Source organism: Monopterus albus, unplaced genomic scaffold (genome assembly GCF_001952655.1).
Source record: "Monopterus albus unplaced genomic scaffold, M_albus_1.0 scaffold31.1, whole genome shotgun sequence".
Taxonomy (NCBI): Eukaryota; Metazoa; Chordata; class Actinopteri; order Synbranchiformes; family Synbranchidae; genus Monopterus; species Monopterus albus.
The window spans coordinates 2,680,567-2,705,070 of record NW_018127911.1 but is presented as its reverse complement, the minus strand read 5'-3'; the positions used below and the strand labels follow the sequence as shown (position 1 = coordinate 2,705,070).

The window sequence follows — 24,504 nt, the reverse complement described above, 5'->3', positions numbered from 1 at the left end:
CTCATCTTTACTAAAAGCCTGCCACTGCCACTCATTTCAAGTGCAGATTTTTACAACTTTGCTTTTAACTGGCAGTTAAAAGCAGTTAGGAAACAGGTGAATTCAAATGTGAAACACTGACAATAGTCCAAAAGGAGAAGTAGCCATTCAGGTGTAACTGAGGCCTTTTCAAAGTGCCTTCTACTTTTTGGCACTCCGACACATTCATTGATGAATAGTTTCACTTGAAAGATAAGTTCTTTGTTGACTGTATTGCAATCTGTGGAGGCGGTTTGAATTGCTTAGGCAAGGCGTTCAGTTTATTGCTGAGAAAGGCAGCTGTTTGAATGACACCATTAGAATTGCTCTGCATTACTGTCCTGGGAAAGTGCTCGGTGAAAACCACATATGAATGTCTCGCTCTGACACTCTCCTAACGGTAAGGAAGGAAATGATGTTGTCTAGAACAAACCTGGACTGATTGCACCCTTCCTCCTCCGCTTTTTTGTCTCAGGAAATCTCTCATTTAGGGAGAAATTTGTAAAGATCTCCCAGGAGCTTGCTTGCTCCACAATGATATTGTAAAAAAAGACACCTAAAAGAAAAGAGCTCTTCAACTGTCTGGAGGCAGTCTTGTGTAAATGTTTCCTCTTTTCCTTTCCTCTCTCATGGATATGGAAATTTTGACTCTGCACTAGCAGAATTTTGCGTGCATTTGTGTGTGTGTGTGTGCGCGTGAGCAAATGAAGAGTGCTGTTTATGCTATTCAGGCGATGTTTAGATTTGCAATACAGAGTACACTGGAGAATCTATTTTGACACTTCTCACACATATCTGTTCTAATGTTGGGCTTATGTTCAGCCATGATGGGAGGACTGAACGCTAGGGCACAGATGGCAGCAACTGTCTCATAAACTGTCTTATAAAGCCCTTGAATATTTATGTACACAACACTGAGAGACACTTTCTGCTCGGGTTTAGAGATGCCAGCTGTTGTATGTCTGGAGAGCCCTGTAACACTGACATTACACTCAGTATAGGTGGTGCTACTTAAACAGGAGGGCCCGCACTTCATTCAGAGGGAATACCTGTCCGAAAAGTGAAATAGCACATGTTGGACATTTCATGAATCGCCAGGAGAAATTTCAAATTTGGTTGAAAATAATGATTATGTCATTTTTGTTTGGCAGCATTTGACCAGGTGAATGATAAGAGGGTCAACGATATCCTCCAACACAGCTAACAAATTGCCACACCTTTAGAAGTCTTTTACAAGCTGACCAGTAAAAGAAACATTAAAATCCATTTTGTCAGCTTATTTTTTCAAACTGTACTTTTGCAGGCCAAAGACTCACTCCTACATGCATATAAAAGCTTATGTTATGTAACTGGATGGCACACACAATACCGCCTCAGAAAGCATATGAATGGCACACAATGCAGCTAACACTAGAGTTGAACAAACTGTGTGATTGGTAAGAAAGGGTGTGTTTAGCAAAGCTGCAATTAAAGTGAAAAAAGTAAAACCGGCTGAACAACTGAAAATACACATATACCTTGTGGCGTAAAAAGAATATACTGCCAGGACTCAAGGAAATAGAGGAAAGTCCAAGTTAACCTCTTATTTTAAAACACAGGTACCCCCAAAGTGCTAGCATTAAAAAACCTTGTGAGTCAGTAAGCCGTCTGATTGTTAGAGAATTTTCTGAAAAAAACAGAATTTGGTTTGAAAAAAAGGTGAGATTACAACTTTCAAACCATTTTCAGACTTTGATTGTTATTTCCTAGCTAATTAATCACAAATGTACTCCAATGAAAAGAGTATGAGATTAAATTGCATATTGACCTAAAACACTTATTGGCAAAATTATTATTATTGTTTTTTTAATGATTCATCAGTCTACTATTTAGATATTTATAACAGCATATGTGCTTACTGTATATGCAGCAGCATTTGCGGTAAAGCTCAGTCACACAAGCATTTAAATTGTGACATTTTGTGACAAAACACTTTCATTTTAATTGCTGGGATCATGTGAATCTTCAATGTGACGACTGGTAATGGGAACAGCTGAAAGTGACAAATGAACTTTCAGACATGAGGTCAAATTCGGTGAGCTTTGACTTCATATTTGTGGCATTAACCAATAGCAAATCATGTTCTCGGCACTGGTGCTGACCATGCAGGTAACAGCAGAGTCTACAGTGGAAGCTATCAAAGCTTCTTACCTTGTTATTTAACCCTTTAGATGCTTGGATGAAGTTTACTTTGCTACTTACTTATGTGACTTGACAGAGTGAACCCAAATCTTCTTCTGGTGAATTTGTGCATATATTTGCACATACATATTTGTAGATGTATGCTGATGTGATGTTTTGATGTCTTGTTGCTAAAGTGTGTGGAACTGTTGTCCCATGACAATTGCACACCTGTTCATGATTAGCTCTATATGGGTTTGCCTTAGGCCTTTGCTCTGTTTGACTCTGATGAAGACACTGTTTAGTTGAAGTGCTAGTTTAATTTGTTTGCATCATTAAAAGCAGAAAACTAATCAGTTACTAAAAAGAGACATGGGTTGTTTGTAGCCCTAATGTTTTTTAGGTTGGCAAGTTTAAACTTGGTGTCTACAGCTGGACTCAGTCCCAGACCCCAACACAGCCCAGTAACCTTTGATGGCTTGATTGTTTTGCTGCTACAGAGGAAGTAAGAAGTGGAAAGAAAAAGTGACTGGACAAAGCTCTTTACAAGCGACCCACATCATGCTAGAAAATGGTAAGACTAAAACACTCTTTATCAGTCAGAAACATTTTCTGTGGTGACCGACAGTAGTGTGTGAGTAACTTATGTGACTAAAGAGGCAATAAATGTGGTTACTTAGCTAAAATTCACTGATCAATGCCAGTTCTCTTTGTGGTGATAAAATGGGATTTGAAGGATAGTGAGCTAGTTAGTCACATTTACTGTTTCTCGGTTTAAAGACATAACTACTTAAAGCTCTAGAGAAGCTCAGAGTCCACTTAACATGATTCACTTGAGGGCTCCCGCTGTCTTTCTCTGCCATACATGGGGCAGCAGCACAGCATTTAACCACTAATCAAATACTTAACTACAGTAGGTATTTATTGAGACTAATGCAGATAAATTTGAAATGTGTTTGGTGTATGTGTGGAACTGAGTTGAATCAAGTATGTAGTGTAAGAGGAGGAAAGGGAACCTAAGGAATTGTGTTGATTGTACCAAAGCTGGTAGCCTGTGGGTCTGAGGGACTGTTGGAGGGTAAAGGCAAGTAAAAAAATTTGGCTAAAACGCACATAAAATATATAGATGTGGTGATGTCACAGGTAGGAGTGTGTGAGACAGCAATAGAGAAACAGATAATGTGTGTGACAGAGGGAGAGGAAGAGTACTAATCTCTGTTCTTGTAGGTTCAATGTGTTCATGATTTGAGAGCATTGTTCCTAATGAGTTTCATGCAACCAATTTAACACTGGTTACCAAACCTTGTTAAATGTCTTCCTGCCTGTAAGAATACTAGTGCTGCATTCACTTCACATAAATCTGAGTTGGAGATAAAGGGGGTTTCTGGTGACGGTGATAACTCACACTCCCACATGTCAGCAAGCATGACCTCAAATGCACCGCTGCTGATAGATAGCCTTTGTTGTCTTTGTACAGAATACAATGAAATTATACAGCAACTGCCAATACAAAATAAAATAGTAATAAAATAAAACGGACTGTCAGCAAGTACAAAAATTTCAAAAACTACCTTAAAGCCATCACAATAAATGGCATAATAATCTCTAAAAGTGCCATCAGTAACTCTAAGTAAAAGTGCAGTGCATCCACACCTCTAATAAAATACCAGTTAAATCAAAAATAAAATCCAGTATCAGCACTAACTCAGTCGATTCAGTAAATGTTATAGAAGCTATACACTGTTTGTTTGTGGTTTCACTTCTATAATGTGTAGCACAACAAAGAATTCTGTGTGACTACATGGTTAACATTAGGAATAACCCTGTTCTTTCTACTCTGCCAACATCGCATAAATGCAGTAAAAAAAACAAAAAAAAAAAACAAATTTGCTAAAAGTACTGGAACTATGGCTGTGTCCCAAATGTAGTACATAACATTTGCTTCTGCCATTTTGTTTGAGTGTGCAAACGTCTGTGAGAATTCTGTGTGTGACATCTCTGTCCTATGTAATCCAAGGCAAACAGGAAGTCCAGAAGTTGTAATGATAAGGTGTGTTTGACCGTAAAGGTTGTCTTCACCACCCACATGCTTCACTGTTCCCATAACTTTAGAGATGTAGGAGGAAAAACGGGTCGGCTCTGGGTTCCTGGTGGTCAGGAGCCAGGTTAGGGTTTGCTTCCTCCTGCATCCGGACAATAGAAACATATCAGCAAACAGCATTTTCCTTCTCAGCAGGGTGATGTGCCACATGTGTTGTTGTAGTGTGAAGGGCCTGATTGTCATGTAGCACGATTTAAATACAAGGTGTAATGTTTTACAAATAGTTTTCTGACATTGCTGAACTTTTCCTACAAGTTGAATCACAGTTTTAAACGTTGCTGTAAATGTAGTTTACAGAAATTTGACTACGCTTAAAATGAAGTAAAATGTCTAAGTTTGACCTTTTTTCTATATCTTGCGACCTAGGATGTAGTGGGCCAATACAATGCAGCACTTACAGTAATATAATAACAGATTTGAAAAATGTTTGCAGTAATGTACAGTATATTGGATTTTAAAGAATTGATTTGCTTGTACAGTATGCTGCATTCAAGCAAGTTAAGTTTAGGAGATGTAAGGTTTTCAAGGCCACCTATTCCCATTTGTTAAACAGGAGTGCCAAAGGTGAAAGTGAAGCTACTAGTTGCTAAACTGTTTCTAGAGTCAGTGTGGATGTCTCTAAAAATATCTGATTCATTTCAATAACACACTTGAAACTGTTTGTAAAAGTAATTGGATTTTGCCAGGACAAAGTTCCTGTGTCTGATTATGAGTGAAATGGGGCCAGTTTTAGTCTCTACAGTAGTTTGGACATATGTTTGGTGCAACTGACAAACAAAAGGCGAATATGAAAAGATGCTTCATTTCACTTAACTGAGAGGAAAACTGCAGTTCATTTATATAAATAAATTAAAAATAAAGAAAGGAAGAAAAACAAAAGAGGCCTCAGTATTATCTTTTTTTCTTGCCTTGCTTGTTGCACCTTAACTTGACTTGGTATAAATGGCATTGGATGGCTTTGCAAGTATAAAGTCATACTGAGAGCTTTTCTAAAAATTCAAAATCTTATAAACTGTTAGTCTTTATGTTTCACCATCTACCTTATCTATATACGGTACTCAGTGGCTGCTAAATATATTGTCTAATGATCTGCTACAGTTACGTGAGATGAAGTGCAAATTCACCAAAGTGTCTGTTCCCCATCCCCAACACTTGTTTACTTGAGGGAGTTGCAATAGATCCCCATAGTGTAATGTTACTGTAATGTCGCCTCGAGGTGAGGGAAACGTAATCAATGCCTGCTTTACTCTTCAAGGTTCAGCATCAATGTACACAGCTTCTTAAAGGGAACTCAGGAGGCTCAATAACCAACCGGCAGCCTGTTTGGAAGCTACTTTTCTATAGAGCTGTGAATTCTAATGTAGTTGTAGGAAAATGTTTAATAAGTTAACAGGGTCAAGGCGATGAATGCGGTGCTAAGCAGAACAAGCCATTCCACATTAAATTAACTAATCCTGATAAGTGCACATAGCGCTCTGCCAGAGGGACTAGTCTTTTTCCTTCTGACTGCAATTATGCTTAAATCTTATTACATATAGAATATGATATCAGTTACACAGTTATTCATTTTTATGCAGGCAAATTTAGTGCTTAGTCTTACTCAGTAGATTAGTAAAATAAATGACTGTATAGTCAATAAATGAGACATGCAGTAATGTCATAAAACGCAAAAGTCAACACAAAGCATTACAGAGCCTTCTGAATGTTGTGTGGCTTAAAAATGTAGGAGGTGGTAAATCTGCTGTAGCAAAAATATTTGAGTAGATATCGTGGTCTTGCCTTCCAATTTAAAGTGTGCCATTAAAAAAAAAAAGTTTAAAAATTCAGTAATTTATTTACCAATTGTCCTCACTGAATGAAAGCAGAGATTATTTTTTTTATTAACATTTAATAATAACAAATCTTAATAATACTATTTATTATGATTTACATAATATGTATGCTTTTTAAAGTTAAGATGCTGCATGCGTAAAGCAGACTGACACTGTTTTTCCTTTTCTTTTCCAAATAAATTATAGTTGTAAGAGTCTTCACACATGGATTTCCACACCAACACATCGTTTCTGTACAGTACATCTCTGTTATCTTAGTTAGCCTAACTGAGAACATCAAATCAATTTATATGAAAATATTGGGGATGACATACAAACTGTTTGCCTAACTGGTAAATTTGCAAATTCATACAATGTATGTCGTCATGTCATATGCATTTTATAAAAAAAAAGAAGCAATGTGTAATAAAATTTGAAACAAATTTTAATAAAACTGGCCCTGGACCTACCATATTCCTAGCGGTAGTCGCACTGAAAATAATGACAAAAATAATACCCCATAGCTGGCTGACATAAATCTGTTTAGTCAAATATAAAGGCAGTAAAAATGGTCAGTTATGGTTGATAATATTACAATATACCATTCAGTATGAGATGACTAGTATGAAATGTTACAGTTAAAACTGTTGTGCTCATCATGCTATTGACAGATACTGAAATATACTTTACTCAGGTGAAATCTATGTACAGCTGTACAAGATACATGAAATACACTTTGTTCTGTGTCATTTCTGCATCTGTACTTGAAATTGAAAAAGTAGCAATTTTCCCAAAGATCGGGGGCAATTTACAAATGAATTTCCTTCATGCTCAAATGCTTCATAACAGCCTTTGTCCTGACTCAGATTGAACACACTTGAATGATCCTATCCATATTCCCTATGTTTTCCATTTTCTCTAACACAGAAGTCTAAAATTTCCATGTTCTCAGGTGCAACAAGTGTTTCTGATTGGTCCTTTTCCTTCTGCCACCAACCTCTTGTTAGGCTACTGACTGGAACAAAATGACACTGGAAGGAGCTTATGTTCTTTCAAGGATAAAGCGGGATCCTATTGAGGTGACAAAGCTTTACACTGCAGTTTTTCACAACAGTACAAAATAAAGCGACCAGTCTGGCTTTTATAGTTTTTCAGCTGTATTCAAATAAAAATAATCACTGAATAACCACAGGAGGAAAACTGATCAATGCAACCCTATCAATTATGGTGGATACATTTAGTTCACTTTTGGCTATTCCACCTGTTAGATCCCAAACAAACAACCAGAAAATATTTTTAACATTCTCATTTCTTTGGATAAAGGCTCCTGAGAGCCTATGGTACTATCTTCAAATGGCTTCTTTTGTCCGACCAGCAATAAAACTGCAAAGGTACTCAGAATATATCAAACATTAAAACAAAACAGAAAAAGAGAGAGCACCGTTTCACACACTTAAGAAGCCGAAACCATTTTGTTTAGTAGTTTTACTTAATAAATGAAAACACTTATCGGTCACTATGTTTGCCAGTCAAATTTTTTTTGTCTATTAATTTCAACATTGTTTTTTTTTTTTTTAAATATACCTCCTCGTTTTAAGCATGTGATGTGCACATGTATCACGTTTCAGTTTTAACAGTGAATGAAATTATTTGGTATGTTAATATATATATGTTCATGTTATATATTTATTTGTGTGGAATTTATTGTGCACCCACAAACAGTTTCTCATATACAACCTCATACACCTGCCATTCACACTTACAGAATTACTACATGTTATGATGTTAAAAACTGCATTGATATGTCCTGGCATGATGTGTTCTAACCTTTGGTGCGATTGATTTATCCGAAGCTAAAGGTGAAGCCATTACTTTCTTCTATGAGATCCTTCTGTGAGGCCAATTCAGAATTTATAAAATTTCAAGGAGCTCTGATAATTTAATTTGGAGTGCCCTTTTATAGGTTAGGTCACCTGCAGCGTGCCCTGCAAATTGAATAAAGAACAGTAATAGAAAACAGGATGTCAGGTGGGCTCCCTGCTTATAAAATCGTTAACAACAGTGTGTCTTTTCTCATAAAGGAGCCCATTTATTCCAAGGAAGAAATGTTATGAAAGTGTAGGAAGCAACTCAATTTATTTTTCATTAGGAATTAACTCGGGAGAATCACTGAGAGGGTAAATAGCGGTATGTGTGCATCAGCAATGTGAGCTAATAAGTTTGAGAAAAGCCTGTTCAAAAGACGGCTGAACATGCTGGCTGTTTTTGTGAATAAAGCACTTTATATTCCTTTTTAAGTAAACTCACATCACCACATGTAGTGGTGGTGATACTGGATTATTTAGAGCATATACAGTACTTCATTTATGTTAATTGTTCACAGAGAAATATAACTTCATTCTAATTCTGAAATGATTGCTTCATATAACAGATTTCTTTCAGATGCTACTGTATGCTTTTAGTATATTACTCTTCATTGTAGGGAGGGAGGATGAGAGACAGAAACACACTGCTCCCATGCTGATGGCTTTGTCTGGGTCATATCCAAATAATGCAGCAGCTAGGTGAAATCCTCTCCGTCCCTAACAAACTGCCACCGAGCGCCTGGTGCTCTCAGCATGACTTGGGCCATGTACCGCAGGAGGTAGAAAACCCTGTCTAATCCCTTCAGTGCTTTGACAAATATCTATATTTTCTCACTGAGGAGATTCCAGATTACTGCTACAGTCCATGTATCTGTGGACAATGACTTATTATTGTACCCGCATGGTGGTTTTTCACAAGCCCAGCAATCTACTTTATGGCTCAAGCAGATTTTCTGTCACGGATCTTGGGATATAAAATACAGTACACTACCTGTCTAAAGCTTTAGCAAACCCCAGTTTCCCAGTTTTTATTTTAACATTTAAGCGGTTCAAGTCCAGTGAATAACCTTAAATGGTCCAAAGTTGAGAAGTAGACTAAAGTTAAAAAATAAAAGTCCCCAAAACCTGAAAATGTTTGGAAATGTCATAAAACATTTTCAGGGAACAAACAGTTGATTAATTTAATCTATTCTGTAGCAGTGGAAGCAAATTAAGCCTCAAAAATTGATCATCACTTTTTAGTGGCACTGCTCTGGACATCAGGGGCAACTTTGGGTTCAGTGTCTCGTCTGAAGACACTTGACATGCGGACTGAGGAGAACGGGAATTGAACAACCAACCTTTCTGTTGGGGTACAAACGCTCGATCTCCCGAGTCACAGCCAACCCACTTATCATTGGGGTCATCAGGGGCAACTTTACAATGACCCAAAAACACTTCTAAGACAAGACGGTCAGCTTCAAATAGTGGATAGACCCCCAGAGTGTCCAGACTTTCCAGATAAAAAGAAAAAAAGAAAGCAACCTACAAGTGCAATACTTTTGTGAGAACTTCTGCAACAGTGCTATCTATCCAAACAAAGTTTGATTTCAATTGTAGAAGGACTTGCATGAAAGAATTACACAAATAACTGGAAAAATGCAGGTATTCTTAGACTCTTGACTGGTAGTATACATGCTGCGGCAGCTGCAAGACTGGAAGTGTTTCTTGTTTTATATTTGGTTTACAGGTAAATATTACCTACTGTTTTTCCAGACACCATGAGCAAACAAAGTTGGAAATATTCTCTGTCAGTAAAGTAAGTTTGTTTGGGAAACAGAATATTGGCAAAGTTCTGAAATTTTACAAAGCTGGAAGCTGACAGTGAGTGAGAGCAGCAGCGTGTTCCTGCTTTGAACGCTTTTGGACCCTCGGGCAACGCAATTGGTTTATAAGAAAAACAGACCACTTTTTGCCTGCATTGCTGTTTGATATCTTCCACATTTGCCAAGCAAAAACCTGGCAAACTCTGGATTTTCAAAGTTAATAATGACAATATTTGAGATTTTAAACAAATGTTATACAGTATGTGCCTATATTTTTAATCTGACATTTTTGAAAATTTGAAATCTCAGTGGGACACTTTACACTTGTTTGTGCTTTCTTGTGGACAAACTACACAGTGTACTGTTGATGCTATTTTTACAGTAATAGATCCAAAAACAAAAATTCAGCAATTCCTTGTTAGTAATTAGCCAGTATATGTGTGGACATATTTGGGATAAACCAATATCAAGTAGTTTAGTAGACTTTACTCCAAATGATGATTGGAATAAATTGAAAAATGGTGCTTTACTTTTAGACTGACTGATACTGTATGTGTGTACTTACCATCTGTTTACACTGGTAGCACATCCAAACTGAAGGGCTCATACATAATGCCTGGCTTTATTTCCCCTGTCCCTGCAGATGCAGTCCTTGTATTGGGGGGGAGCCAGCATAAAAACAGACAGATGTTTTACACACAGTCATACACTTTAACAATAGGTGCAGTTGAACCCATTGTTCCCCCGAGTTGACGTATGTGTTCATTTGTATAATCTACAACATAAACAATTATAGCATCGCACTTAACACAGACTGTTTACATATTAGTTATTCATGCAGGTTGTATATTAATTAGAATACTGCATCTCCTGTCCGTTTCATTAGGGCTGGGCATTTAATGTGGTTCTTTACCAACTGAGGATGCTCATGGCATTACAGCCAGCTCCGAAAAAGAACAGCCTCTCTTCCTATTCCCTTAGAAGGTCACCCGCCAGGGAGACTTTGCTAATAGGTTCCCTGGGCTAAACCCAACCTGGTTTCGACCTCGTTCGCCTCCTAATAGTTGCATACAATATTTTGCAACATAGTTTTGGATTCGTTCGCCTCCTAATAGTTGCATACAATATTCTGCAACATAGTTTTGGATTTTAAAAACTGAGTATTTATATTACAAAATATAAAAGAACATATGAAGCAGAATCGGCAGTAGTTTGGTATCGGCTCTTGTGATGTCTGTGCTCACTTTTCTCACCACTTCACAGGGGTGAGAAAGGATGAATTAAATTGCCTCAGCGAGGGATAGGTCATTACTGTTATATTTTCACAGCTTAAATCTGAAATGGAAATAAGAGGCAATTATAACAGTTTTTAATATCACCATTAATACATAGTGACCCTTTCTTTCACACAGTTTGTGCACTTAGGTTAGAGCAGGTGTGGTGAAAGTCACACAGGCTTTAATGTATTTATTTATTCATTTTTATTCTGTCTGAAAGGGAGACTTGTCTTCGCTTTGACCTCTCTGAGGAATGCAATGTGTTCTCACTTTACCATCTTTTTGTTCCTTTTCCCAGCTGTTTCAAGGTGTTTGAAACAGCTGGGGAAAGCGGGGGGGGGAGGGGGCACTTGTATTAATTTGATTTATTTTGCTGAGACAACAAATCTTGACACTTAACTACAGATTTCATTTGGTTATTGTTACCTCTGGAGAATTTGACTCTAACCAATGTGCATTCTTGCTGGTTTTCCTTATCTAATGTGATTGTAAATTTTCTATCTAAAATATTTAGCAAGAAAATCAGCAGATTAATTGATAATATAAATAAGCAACGGTTGCAGAGATGTTGCAAATTTAGGCACACGGGTCTCATTCTCAAATCTCCATCTTGATGTTTTTTCTGAAATCACAGCATTGTTGCATGTTCACTTTTTCCACCCCTGTTCATTTGTGTGAGAGTGATGCTTGTTGACACATATTTGGACAGAGCAGAGCCTCTTCTATCAGTAGAAGGTGTCCACATGCTCGTGAAGTTATCACTTCCAACAGATCAAAGACTTGGCACATTATTTATGCATTGCTGAAAGGTGGGGTATTCAGTTGAAGTCAGGCAGCAAAGCATAGCTGGCCCTTATTGTGAGGTAATGACCTCCTCTAAATTAAGTGCTCCCAGTCAAATGCAGAGGCTCTGCTTTGTGTTCTTTTGCTTTGGTCTGTGTAAAAAGCCACAGTATGTGGCACAAGTCTCTGGAAAAATATACATAAATAGTGCTGCATATTCTCAAAAAAATGCCTCAGCTATTTTCTTAGGGTAGAGTCAGGCCGTATTTTACGGCTGCTCACACAGAAAATCTTAAAAATAATGGCCATGTTCCCACCAAATTGTTTAGGAGGAATGGACATTTGTAAAGTGTTATAGCCAAAACCTTAATCACACGTATAGACACTTATGTTGTGTTGATTTGAAAGGATTTCAGACAAAATGAATAGTGGCCCAAATACCCAGGTCTTGGTGGTTATGGCCCCCCCACACTGCAGTGATCTTCAGAAAAACTGTTTCATAGAGGCTACACTGTGGTTGGCCTTAGGCTTTCAATATCAGCTGGGGGATGCATAAATCATGTGCTTCTATTTATTGACAATCTTCCCTCTTATGTTATAGACCCTTCATGTCGATTTTGACCTGTGTTGTGCAGCAGTGGTCGTACTTACAGTTTTGTTTATCTCAGGGGTTTGAACTCATAATGAAGCAGCATTAAAGGATCTGTGCCATTTTAAACAAATGTTTCCGATGATCAGTGGAAGCAGATTTCTGCAGCTTGCTCACTGAGGACTATTTTCACTCAAAGGTCATCCAGGATAAGTGGGGAGGAGGAGGTACACCTCGTCACTTTCTGAAGGACTAAGTGTTCTGCTCTGAAATAGACCACTGGGATACTCGAATGACTCAAAAGGCTATATCAGCGAGCACTTGTGGTTGACGTTATTTATTTATTAATTTGAGGCCTGTCTACTGACACATCTGAGTGGTCTAATTGCAGCGAATTGACACCGGTTACTGTCCATAATGGGAGCTTGGGAGTCCTTCCTAACCGCAGTTCATTCAGCCGCCCCTCACTGCAACTTAACTGCCCTTAAAATGTCTGATTGCAACATGGGAGCTGTGGGGCGAGACAGGATTATCAGTCTTTGTTGTGTGACTGTGTCTATTATCCTGACCTCTATTCACAGCGGGCCCTTAGGAGTGTCGCTTCCAGCCACACAGCAAACTACCCCATCCCCGACAAACACCAAGCGAACCTGAGCTCTCCCCCTGTCCCAATGCACTAGACACTTACAGCTCCAGCACTGGGCAAAGCACTCTGCTGCAGGTAAGGCTATCAAACCCCTATTGATTTAATAAAGATAAATTGGAGGCACTTCCTTTCAATGTTATTGCAGCACATGCGATTGATTGTTGGCGTTGACTGGTGATATTGTCACCAAGTTGGGCAACTACCGTTAGTTTCGGAAGTTCATGACAAGTGAAAAGCTGCGTGCAGGGTTTTTAATAGGGTGATAAAACGCAGCCGGGGTGTTTGGGCTGCTCTTACAACTGTGAAAGCTGTGTGGATGTGCGTGCATGTGGTTTTGATGGAGGGATGGGCGCCTTGACAGAATGTTTCTTGCTACAAAAACTAGCATGTGTCATTTATTTCATATCCTGAGCTGCACTGTGTTTTCTGGTGTTTTGTTGTATTATAACATTCTTTATAATCTATTTTTAAAAAAAGTGACACCAGAAGTTCATGAATTAGTTGTTTCCTTGGGAAAACATGAAGCATTTTTAGAGCAAAAGGTGAAATTTTATGTAGTTATTTTAGTGATCTAATTATGATGGTACTTGTAAAATAATTCCCCCCTAAAGAAAAGCACATTTAGGGGCACACATTTGAGATGAATAATTAGGCAAATAATTTCACACATTTAATTTCACATGTGAGGATAGGGTGACAGTGACAATGCTGATATGTTACTTGTTTAACAGGAAGTTTATTTTACATACAATTAAATTAAATTAAATTTGTCACATGTGTGGGACTTAATAGTTGGAGCATTTTTGTGTGGTCACCTTTTTAGTAATATTTGAATGCAGTGATATTCCTGGAAGAAAATGCTGCCATGGAGACAACAGTTAAAAGCTTTTTCTCTTTGTGCCACTGACAAAACAGTGAGAATAGTGATGAACAATGCCAGAGGACACAAGTAAAGATCTTCTTCCCAGGTGTAATAATCTTTGAATACAACACACACACACACACACACACAGTATGGCCTGCTGTAATCATACAGATGACAAGGTGGCAATGTTTTGAGGGCATCTGTGGCATATTTTCAATGTTAAATTTGACCTAAAACCTAAATACGCACATGATGAATAAAGGATGAAGAAAGACAATAGGTCTTTTTTCCTCCTCATTCTCTTAGTATTCACATAGTCGATTGAAATGTTTATGCTGCCATGGCAGACAAAAAGAGGAAAGGGCGTTAAAGTTAACATCATCATTCATTAAGCCTTTATACAACCAAATATGGAAGTGCTTTGCTTTTCCCTGAGCCTTTCTTTCAGGTAAAACACTGCAAGGATGTTCTTCTCCATCTGTCTTGAGAACTTCCAACCGCAGCAAGTGTGAATTAAATTTATTTCCATGTGCCCTGATTTACCGCAAATTGCTTAATGGTTTGAAACTCACTGCAGACGGCACCATTAGAGACTTGTACAAAGATAATTTCCAGTGTGGGCCATTAGAGATGTTTTGTGCTTGATGCAGTTTTTTTTTTATTTTTGCTGAAGAGTACTGAAATGGGGTCATCCTGCAAAAACTGTCTGCTGGACATGAGTGGAAAAGAAAGTATACACCCATTTAAAACAGAGTACTAATTACAAAAATCACAGATTTTAGAATCCCAAACCCATTTTAAGATAAAGACCAAATAAATAGACCAATCAGGGGCCTCTGGAGGGCAGATTCCTACTGAACCTCATAGATGGAGTGCAATTAGACACAGTTTCAGACAATTGTTTGTACCAAAGTGGCAATGATATGGCACCCACTGATTTCAGGAAATAACCCTTAAAACTCATGTGGTAAATTGTTATTGCTAAAGATATCTCAGACTTGTCCTACTGTCAAACGAAGCTAGCCCACAGACTGTGGGGCCTCACTTAACCTCCCTCAGCCCACTACATCAGATGGGGATGATTGCAGCCTTGAAATCAATGAAACCGCAAACCTTACTGATAATATCCTCTCTTGGGGTGCTGTGGCACATACAGTCAGGGCCCTGCTTGTCCTTCCACAGGAGTCTGTACTGGTGATGTTTGTGAGTTCAGTTAGGGAACTGTTCCTACCGATTTGATACCCAAATCTCCATGTTTACCAAAACTTTAGGAACATATGAGTGATGTTGGATGGGTTTATCAATATTTTATTGATATAACAGTTTATACTGTAGACCAGTCTTAATTTACCGTAAGTCAGTAGATTTCACTGTTTGTACCTTTTTATTCTTTAGTGCTGACAGGAAACGTTCAGTAACACTTGTACATGATGACACTTTAGTTCTTTGGATTTGTGAGATCATGCCCCCTGGAGAAACATCCACAAATCTCTAAATGGACTGATTTGACAATATGAAAGACTTTCAAGCCCTTAGATCAATCATTGCTTTCCAGTGCATTATTCCCCAAACAATAAAAGGACAATATCAGATTAATATATAGTCTTGGCTGGGATTTATCCTTGTGGGGCGGGCAACATCTCCTTGTCTGAAGTCCCCGAGCAGTAAGAAGGATTTGGTTGACGGAGCACAGTGGGCCCAGAGCCATCTCTGCATTTGAGGTCACAAGTGGATAGCAAAGTTATCTAAAGCCCCGAGATTTCCCCCTCACCATCCCAGAGTGAGTGTCAGAGATTAGTGGGGCATCCGTCCTCTGTGACCTGTAGAAGCTAAGGAGATACTGCTTTGCCATCTTGTGACATGTCAAACAATGCAAGGGCAGGACTGTCATTTCAATGCCATGCTATGCCACTGAGTGGCTCCTTTGTTAAATGCTTTAGAACGGTGGCCCTGCATGTAATTTCAGTCAGTAAGCACTATCTTGGGCACCTTCCCCCATCCTCTGCACCGGCTTTTAGAGACCACAAGGTCGTTCTGCAGAGGTATGTACTGTAAAGACATCTCTAAGTGCAGGGCTGCACTACAGTAATGCGACAAACCTTTAAAGTTCTCAGACATCTTGGGAGAGCTCAAGAAAATCTAAGGAAACCGTTTCTGACACTGCAGTCCTTTAAGATATTGTGAAATTTTCTGTTTTGATTCACTGATTTGGTGATCTTTCCTTCTACAGTACATCTCAATTTTCTGTCACACCATATCCCGTTAAAGGTGTAAGTTCACCTTTCAATTTGCCTTTCTTATGATTTTTACCAAACTTTATGCCATATCTTGCAAAAAGAAGCCAGTTACATGCCTCTTACTATTGTTTACCCATTTAATCTGCTAGTTACTCTTAACATAAATGTCAATTTTAATTGCAGAGAACATGGCTGTCATGTAAAAGTCATTCATTTAGATCTTGCATTTGTAAAACTGGCTATTTTTTAAATGTCCATAGTCGAGCGATTAATTGATGGACCTTCACACATGATTAATCATTTGTTATTAAATATTCAGACCTGAGATTTCAGAATTTCTTTGACTTTGACAAACTGTTGGTGGAAGTAGGCAAAGCTAAGAGAAATGGTGTCAAAATGTCAAATCATCTCTAAGAACATCAACAAAATGGGCAAGAACAGGCTTAACAATTAATCAGGTGTAACATTGGGAGTGTGGTGTTTTAGTATATCACTAGCGTGGTGTAGAACAAAATCATCCATGTAGTAATACTGCTTGCAAACCAATGATGATAAGATGATGTTATGGGGTAGGACTAGATAAGTCTAACTTCTTCCTACTCCGTTCAAGCATGTACTAGGTATAAGCAAATTGAAAATATATTTGTGGATATGTGTGGAATTATGTGTGTTGACATATTGACTGTTGTTACATGTTTGAAAGAATAAATCAAATCAAATCAAATCAAAATGTCTGCATTGACTCTCATTAAGGCCTCAGTATCCCCTGGTCCAAAGCACAGAACACAGTACCACCAGGAAACTGGCGTAGAAACATCACTCGGATATCTGCTATTCCATTTCTTCTCCTAGTATTAGCATTGTGTGGTGTATAAATTGTTCCCCTAAGGAAGTGTACTTATACAAAACACAGTAGAGTTCATTTGCCGTGTTAGATGTGAACGCTTTAGGTCAAAGCAGAAGGCAGACTTCAAAACATTGAATGAAAAGACCTGCTGAGATTTACTGAGATAGGTATTGGCATAGTTGAAGCATTACAGCATATCAGGACAGCAAGTAATTCATTCTGAAAACCACCCATGATAGGAAAATACTCACCGGTGAGACACTTTCACTGATAAATATAAAATCACTGTAACAAGAAATGTAGAGCAGCAGAAATTCACCTGTTTTCTGAATAAATCCTTCCATTTGTCTCCACTCAAATTATTAACAATGACAGTAAAAATACACTGTTAGCTTCTGTTACTATGTTATTGCTTTATTATTTTGTGTATAATATGACTAATGTGTAATCCTGCATAATTAACGCTTTGTCCAGTACAAATGTAGCCCAGAGTAAAACTAATCTGCCCATCTCAGTAAGGACGTGCAGAGCCTACTGAAGGGGCAAGTGCTTCAGTTAAAACCGGGAAATCTCCTCATCTCCAGCATTTTTGGGGGGTTTCCATATTTTAAACAACAGTGAACATTTGTACACATGGATACTTTTATTCTACATATGTATCTGATTAGCTGTTCTTACTCAATATCTAGATCTAGATCAGAATAATGAAATGAATGGTTCTCTTCCAAAATGTCTGTATAGTGTTTGGCAAAACGAGAAAAAGATAATTCATTACCTCGGGTCAGCTCATGCAATGGGTTGCAATTCCCTTTAGAAAGTAATCTACTGTACTTATCTATTTTTCTTTTTAGAGCAGTGCTATCCCTGAAGGAGATGGCCACACAGTTCCTGCTTTCGAGTGTGTGGAAAGCAAAAATAATAATTTGGCAGGAAGGAATAAATGGTGCTTAATGCTATGCTATAAAATTCACCTGGCTAATAGTGTGTGAGACAGCCCCTCAGGTTATCAATGATTATAAAGTAATGATTTTACAACCTGCAATTACACTGGGATTTGAATTTTTTTTAGTGAGCACGAGAAGGATTTGAGGGTCATTGTCCATTCTGTGCCAGTGTCTTCAAGGAAAGTTTTTTTTTTGTTTTGTTGATTCTCTTACATGGACACTCAAAGCAAGTAAGAGAGTACATATTGTACTTTAAGAGTTTGACACACTTGGAGTTCATCATATGGTTAGAACAAGGAATACAAAGGTAAAAAAACCTAGTTTTTGCTCTTATTTTCTGCATTTTTGTAGCAACCTCTGAAAGATTTGTAGGATTTTCTGGGGTGCACTCAAGAATCCATTTACCATTAAGTTTTTTTGCTTGCATCATCAAATTTACACAAGAGTGTTCTTTGTACTGCATTCACTGCAAAAGACACTGTGAATCGTGCTGGCATAAAGAAGCATTTGTTTGCTAGTTTGTATTGATTACAGTGGTTGGAATGGAAGCAGACATCTGGTTTACTTATCTGATTCTTGCATATTTTAACCTGACATTTCTGACGTTGTGCCCCTTTTACAGTGTTTGCTGTGTTCTGTTTGGCGTAATTTTGCTGGACGATGTGGAAGAAAGGCTTGAAAGTACGTGTGACATACAGTACAGTAAATAGTGAGGGGACAGTAAAATAGGAGTTGTTTCTCTTTGTGCCCTTGCTCTTGACTGGCAAAAAGCTTGGTGTGCGATTGGTTGTGTTTATTGTGAAGGTGTCAGCGGGTCCACACAACCCAACCGGACTGGTGTAATGACCATATAATTTGAGTTGTCAGTCCTTTTCCACATTGTAACACAGAGAAGAAGCTGTCCGTCAAGCGCTGCAGCTTGCCTACAGTATTAATTGACCCCTTTTTAAGTGATACTAGCCTCTCAGGCACTTGCATTCCAGCTTCCTGCATGGCACTTTCATTACATTACAATTTTAAAAGGACTTTGAGGGCTCTTTAAGGAGTGTTAAAAGGAACCTATTTGTATTACTCTTAACTGAATGGTACAGGAGTTCAGGACCTGAGTCATACTACCAGTGATATGAGCTTGCTTGAATAAGGGTGGTGACAATATATCTGGCAGCCAGGAGTTAAAGATGAATATTGGAAGAAATGACATTATCAGCTTAGTGTTCATCACTGAGAGCACTTCCGCATAATGTGCAACCTGGTCCCAAGGCAGAATCTGTGTTCGTGCCTAGATAGGACCCCAGCTGTGTGTTCCACAGAGATAGCAGAGCACAAAAGTAGCCATGACCAAAACGCTGATAATGGAATCTGTGGCATTTGATGTTAGCTTAACCCCCCACCCACCACCACCACCACCACACACACACACACAACTTTATGACTAACAATTTATCAATTCATTTTGTGGTTTTGCTCCACCTTGGCTGAGAGCAGTTTGGATTTGAGGTTGCAAGAGGAGTTTTGGTTGAATGATATGTATGTGATGCATAAATATTCTGCCCTCAAGGGAACAGATGATCATTTGGCCTGTTGTTTTTAGTGCTTAAGGTATTTTACTTAAATAAACTATTTTGATAAGTGTGACCCATTTTTGACCCATGAACCCATTTCCATATACTTATTTATTTTTAATCAGACTTTTTGTCAGGGACAATGCTCACTGATCAACAGAAAATAAGTAAATAAATAAAGTTTCTAAAAAAGGATCATTACCATCCATTGTCCCTGGCTAGATGCACCCTTAAGATGGAATAAAACATAGTAAAATATAAATATGCAAAATTAGTACATTATGCATTCACCAAGTGCACTGAAGAACTCAAACAATTTAGTTATTTAAATTAATAATAATAGAACATTTATACAATATCAAAAAGACGAATAACTTTAGAAATCTCTTTATCTACAAATCAAGTGGCCCTACATAGCGTGCCAACCCCAAAATCAAACCAAGGAAGGCTATCATCAACAACTGTGACAAGTTAGCTGTTTTCTGGTTCCATATTTTTTTGGTCTCCACGAAGATCATGAATTCAAATATCCTGGTTTCCTTTAATATTTTTTTCTAAAACTCTGACACAGAGCAGCCTGTCGCCTAAAGTACAATCATAAATCAACATAGCATAACTCTATTAAAATAATTTACAACTACATTACTAGCAAATCCTTCACTAATGAGAAAAGCAGCTGCAACAAGGAAATAGAAGATGCTGAATGTAAAAATCAATGAAGCTGTATGTGAGAGGCCAGGCATCAGAGGCTGTTACTGTACATGCTGTATGAGCTTATGTGAGCTGTGTGAGATTACTATGCAACAACAGTGGGCTTCCTTTCCTGAATCAGCTTTAGAGCAAACTGTTCTCAGATGCTTCTCCAAGTTCTACTAGATGCCATGATTAATTCAGCCAGAATGTATGTTAATCTGTGTCACTGATATGCTAATGACCACCGAACTCCCACAGACCAACTTGTCTGTAGTGGCAACACACACTTATTGAAGGAGGTGCTGTGTTGAAATTGCGTTGAAAGATCATTTGTACAAATTATCTATGCAGTAGACCTGTGCATAAGGCTTGACTTTAAAAATGGCCAGCAGTTTTACAAAATTATAACAACTCTTTTGTAATACAAATGTTATGAATGTAAAATATAATAAGCTCAAATTTGTTTGTGAAAATGAATCATACAGTGCAGTTTCTTTTTTTTAGTAGCATGCTGATGTTCAGACAGAATCCGAGATATATTTTGGAGCAGTCTAAAAATAAGCAGCAGAAGGGAAAAAAAAGAGTTTGGTTATGTTCTGTTGTCGCTGCTGCACTGCTGTGTAGCTTTTCAGATGCGTCATATCCCCATGCATTATGATCTCTATATTAACAGTAGATGGCACCAAGTCGTCGTGATGTAGGGGGAGAGATTCAACTTGCCTATTATTTTGAATCCAGTTGCACCATGAATAATTGGAGCGAAAGAGAAGAAAAGATACCTGGCCACCCAAATCCATTGGATGGAATAATTTCTAAAGCATTTTTGTATTTCAGACTAGCACAAAGACTTTAAACGTTAGTGTAGTTTAGCTTATTTGCACAAAAGAAAAAAAAAATCTTTAATCAGATCAGTATGAGACAGTTCTGGAGCAACTGTGAAGATACTTTTGTTATGCGGCTGATGTTTATTGGAGCTGAAAGCTCATCATTTGTGTTGCTACAGTACATTTGCTAAAGGGGAGATGTTCAGTAGAAGTGCTGCTGAAGAGCTTACTGCTACAGTACCAACTAGAAGAAATGTCAGGGACAGAAGGAAGGTGTGAACCTGGACCTGAAGGTCAGCGCTACTTCTTGCTGTGCATTCAAAAGCATGAATGCTTTGATATCTGGTCAACATTCATCAGCTGTGTTGCATGTTGCAGGAAAGAGAGAGAGAGAAAACAGCTACTATATGACTCGTTTCATCACTGCACTTATGATTTGTTGTCTCCTAGAGTTCATGGCCAAGTTACCTTGTCTGGATGAGAACACATTCATGTAAAAACGAATTTGGAATTAATCATTTTTCAGGTCAACACTCCAGTGAATATTTTATAATTCTATTCCACTATATTTGTCTTGGTTTATGACAATCAAGCCACTGGAAAACAGTTATCAATAATTCAGCTGCTCAACAGGCTCGTCAAAATTTTTCAGAATGATCAAATGACAAGAGACCTGGTAATACAAGATTAAAGCTGTTGAACATTTTTGTTTTCATAATTAAGTTGCTGAAAACAAGAAAAGAAATTGATGAAGACAAGATGTTTGATATTATTGGATCAGGGGCGCAATGAGCAAGGAGAAATAACACAGAGTAAAGTGTTCAATGTGAAGATTGGACTCGTTTCTAGTTCATTTTTATATAGAAGTTTTTTTTTATGTCATGATCGTAATTTATTTAATTTATCTCAATCAGTTCTCTATGGTTTTCAATTTGTTCACTGATGGTTATTTAAATTTGTCAATTGCCATCTAATAATACACATTTATTTTGATTACAAAAGCTCTAAACAAATGAGTTATACAACATCTGAATTTAACTTAATTTTCAATATTAAGCATTATTCACTTTATTGCCCCTGTGTGTAACACAGCTTTTCTTTTCTTGTTTAACTTCTCCTTATCAACTTTTTTTTTTTTGGCAAACTGTTAATGATCAGGAAAACAGCTTATGTTAGTACTCATAAACACACTCTGGCCATTTGCTTAGTCAATGTTGTAAAAGATAATGACATGTTGAAAATAAATGGGCCCGCTCATAATCATAGCTAATCTGCCATTGAAACCCTTTTTGCGACAGACATTAATCATGTCTGAATCCAGTGGGATACTTTATTTGCAATGCCTCAGGATAGGTAAGTGAGTGTAGACACTTGAGCCAGATTTGAGTTGCACCAACCCATAATACAATGACCGCTAATTGCTAATTATGAAATTCTCTGACGGGCATAAGCACAGTGGGTTCACCCCATTATTGTTTATTCCTCATTATGCTGAGCTTTGTGCTAATGATCCCATTTTACTCACAGCACATACACTGAGGAGTTTACCTAGTGTCATGTGCAATATGTATACTGTGCTGGATATAGTCATTGCACATAGGTCAAGACTGCACAAAAACAAAGCTTTTAAAGGACTCTTTTCAAATGTGCCATTTCATAGTCTTAATTGAATTTAAACGATTGTTTGCTTAGAGGGCCATAAAGTCCCTCAATAAAATGTCTCTTGAATAGAGCCATAACATCAAGTGAAGTCTTTTAAACCGTCAAGGAAACATAACAACAAATCTCTGAACAGCTCAACTGTAGAAACTAATTGTTATTGTCAGTGGAAACTCTTCCACTAAACAATTAAGCTGTGAATCAAGACAAGATCTAAGCAAATATATGGAATGTAATTTTATAGCTTAGTTATGTTCCTGCATTTCCCAAATGGTCAGCCTCCAGATAGGCTAAAGATTGCACCGTAGCAGAGCCACTAATGACTCTAATAGTTTTGGCATAGTGAAAATACTGCTCAACAACCAGCACTGATCATAGTGTCTGAGCTGCTGAACTGGCAGTGCAGACAATTACCACATATCAATGCCTTAATGTAGAATCTGACTATAGGTCTCTGCCGCATGTTGTTTCCAGGAGGTTTGGAAGCAGCTAGTGCAACAGATCACCCTCGCAGGGCTACTATTTAGCACTTCTACCAGACAACGTTGTTACTAATGACTCCTAAACCTGTCATCAATTTCCATCAGACCATCTGCCACGCTGCCCTTTACACATTGCAGGTTCATGTAAAAGTTATTATCTGAGTAGAGATGTAGAGCAGCGTGAGTCAATAACATCAATGTGGGAAACGGCTATGTCTCACTTAATTCCACCTTCAAGTCAGCATTGATTGCCCTGAATTTGTACTTGTTGAAAAAAAAAATTAAAAGTTGAGAAATCACGGTTGTAGAACACCCGAAGACAATCTTGAGGTAACCATGAATATACAGTATAAGCAGAAAATATCCACGGTGGAAGAAGTGCTCAGATCCCTTACTTAAGTAAAAGTAGCAATACCACAGTGTAGAAATACTCAGTTACAAGTACAAGTCCTGCATTCAAAATGTTATTTAAGTAAAAGCACAAATTACATAAAGTACTAAAAGTAGTCATTATGCAGAATGGCACACTTAACATAATGCACATCATATTATTGAATTGTAATTACTGATGCATTATTGTGTTCATGGTATTTAATGTTGCACCTGGTTAAGGGGGATCTAGTTTTAACTAAATTGCTGTATATGCTTATAATGTGAAGTACTTTACATACAGCTGGGTAGATTATTGATATCCAGTGAAAAAGTCATAAAATCTTATGATTATACTGTATATACTGTATACCTGGTTCTGAAAAGTAACTAGTAACTAAAGTTAAAATGTAGTGGAGTCAAAGAATGAAGTAACACAGAATAAAAATACGCAAAGTACAGATGCCTCAAAACTGTATTTAAGTGCAGTACTTGAGTAAATATACTTGGCTGCTTTCTACCGCTGGGAAATAAAATGGAAATTCAAAAATGATGCTTCTTAAAAGCAATAATTCTACTAATGTGTCTGAAATTGACAACATTTTGTACCTGCATAAGGACATGTAGTTCTGATACTCTGTAACAAGTGACTGCTTTGTGAGCGTATGAACTTCAGCTCATTTATTAAAGTAGGGCACCCCCGCGCAGCCTGCCGCTCTGCTCTGCAGTGTTATTGTACAGTAGAAGAACCACGACGTGACAAGAATAGCAGTTTGTTCAAGGATGCATTTTACCCTGTGATTGACAATAACTTGTTATTCAGTATACTGCTACATGTTTGTGCATGCTTGTCAAGAATTTCTTCAGGTCAACTTTCGTCTTACCTGTTCTTATGTTGATAGAGGAGCCTCTCAATAACTCGGGCAAAGTGGAAAAACAACAGACCAACTTGTGAACCCATGTTAAT

At 37.8% G+C, this 24,504-nt stretch overlaps 1 long non-coding RNA gene across 1 annotated transcript in view; it reads left to right on the top strand.

The window, feature by feature from the left end:
* Nucleotides 1-2,483: 2,483 nt before the first annotated feature.
* Nucleotides 2,484-24,504, top strand: part of LOC109958288 (uncharacterized) — a 70,584-nt gene continuing 48,563 nt past the window's right edge. The window contains exons 1-3 of the long non-coding RNA XR_002274653.1: nt 2,484-2,752; nt 7,098-7,169; nt 12,991-13,130. This is a non-coding gene — a long non-coding RNA (uncharacterized LOC109958288). The remainder of the gene's footprint in view (nt 2,753-7,097; nt 7,170-12,990; nt 13,131-24,504) is intronic.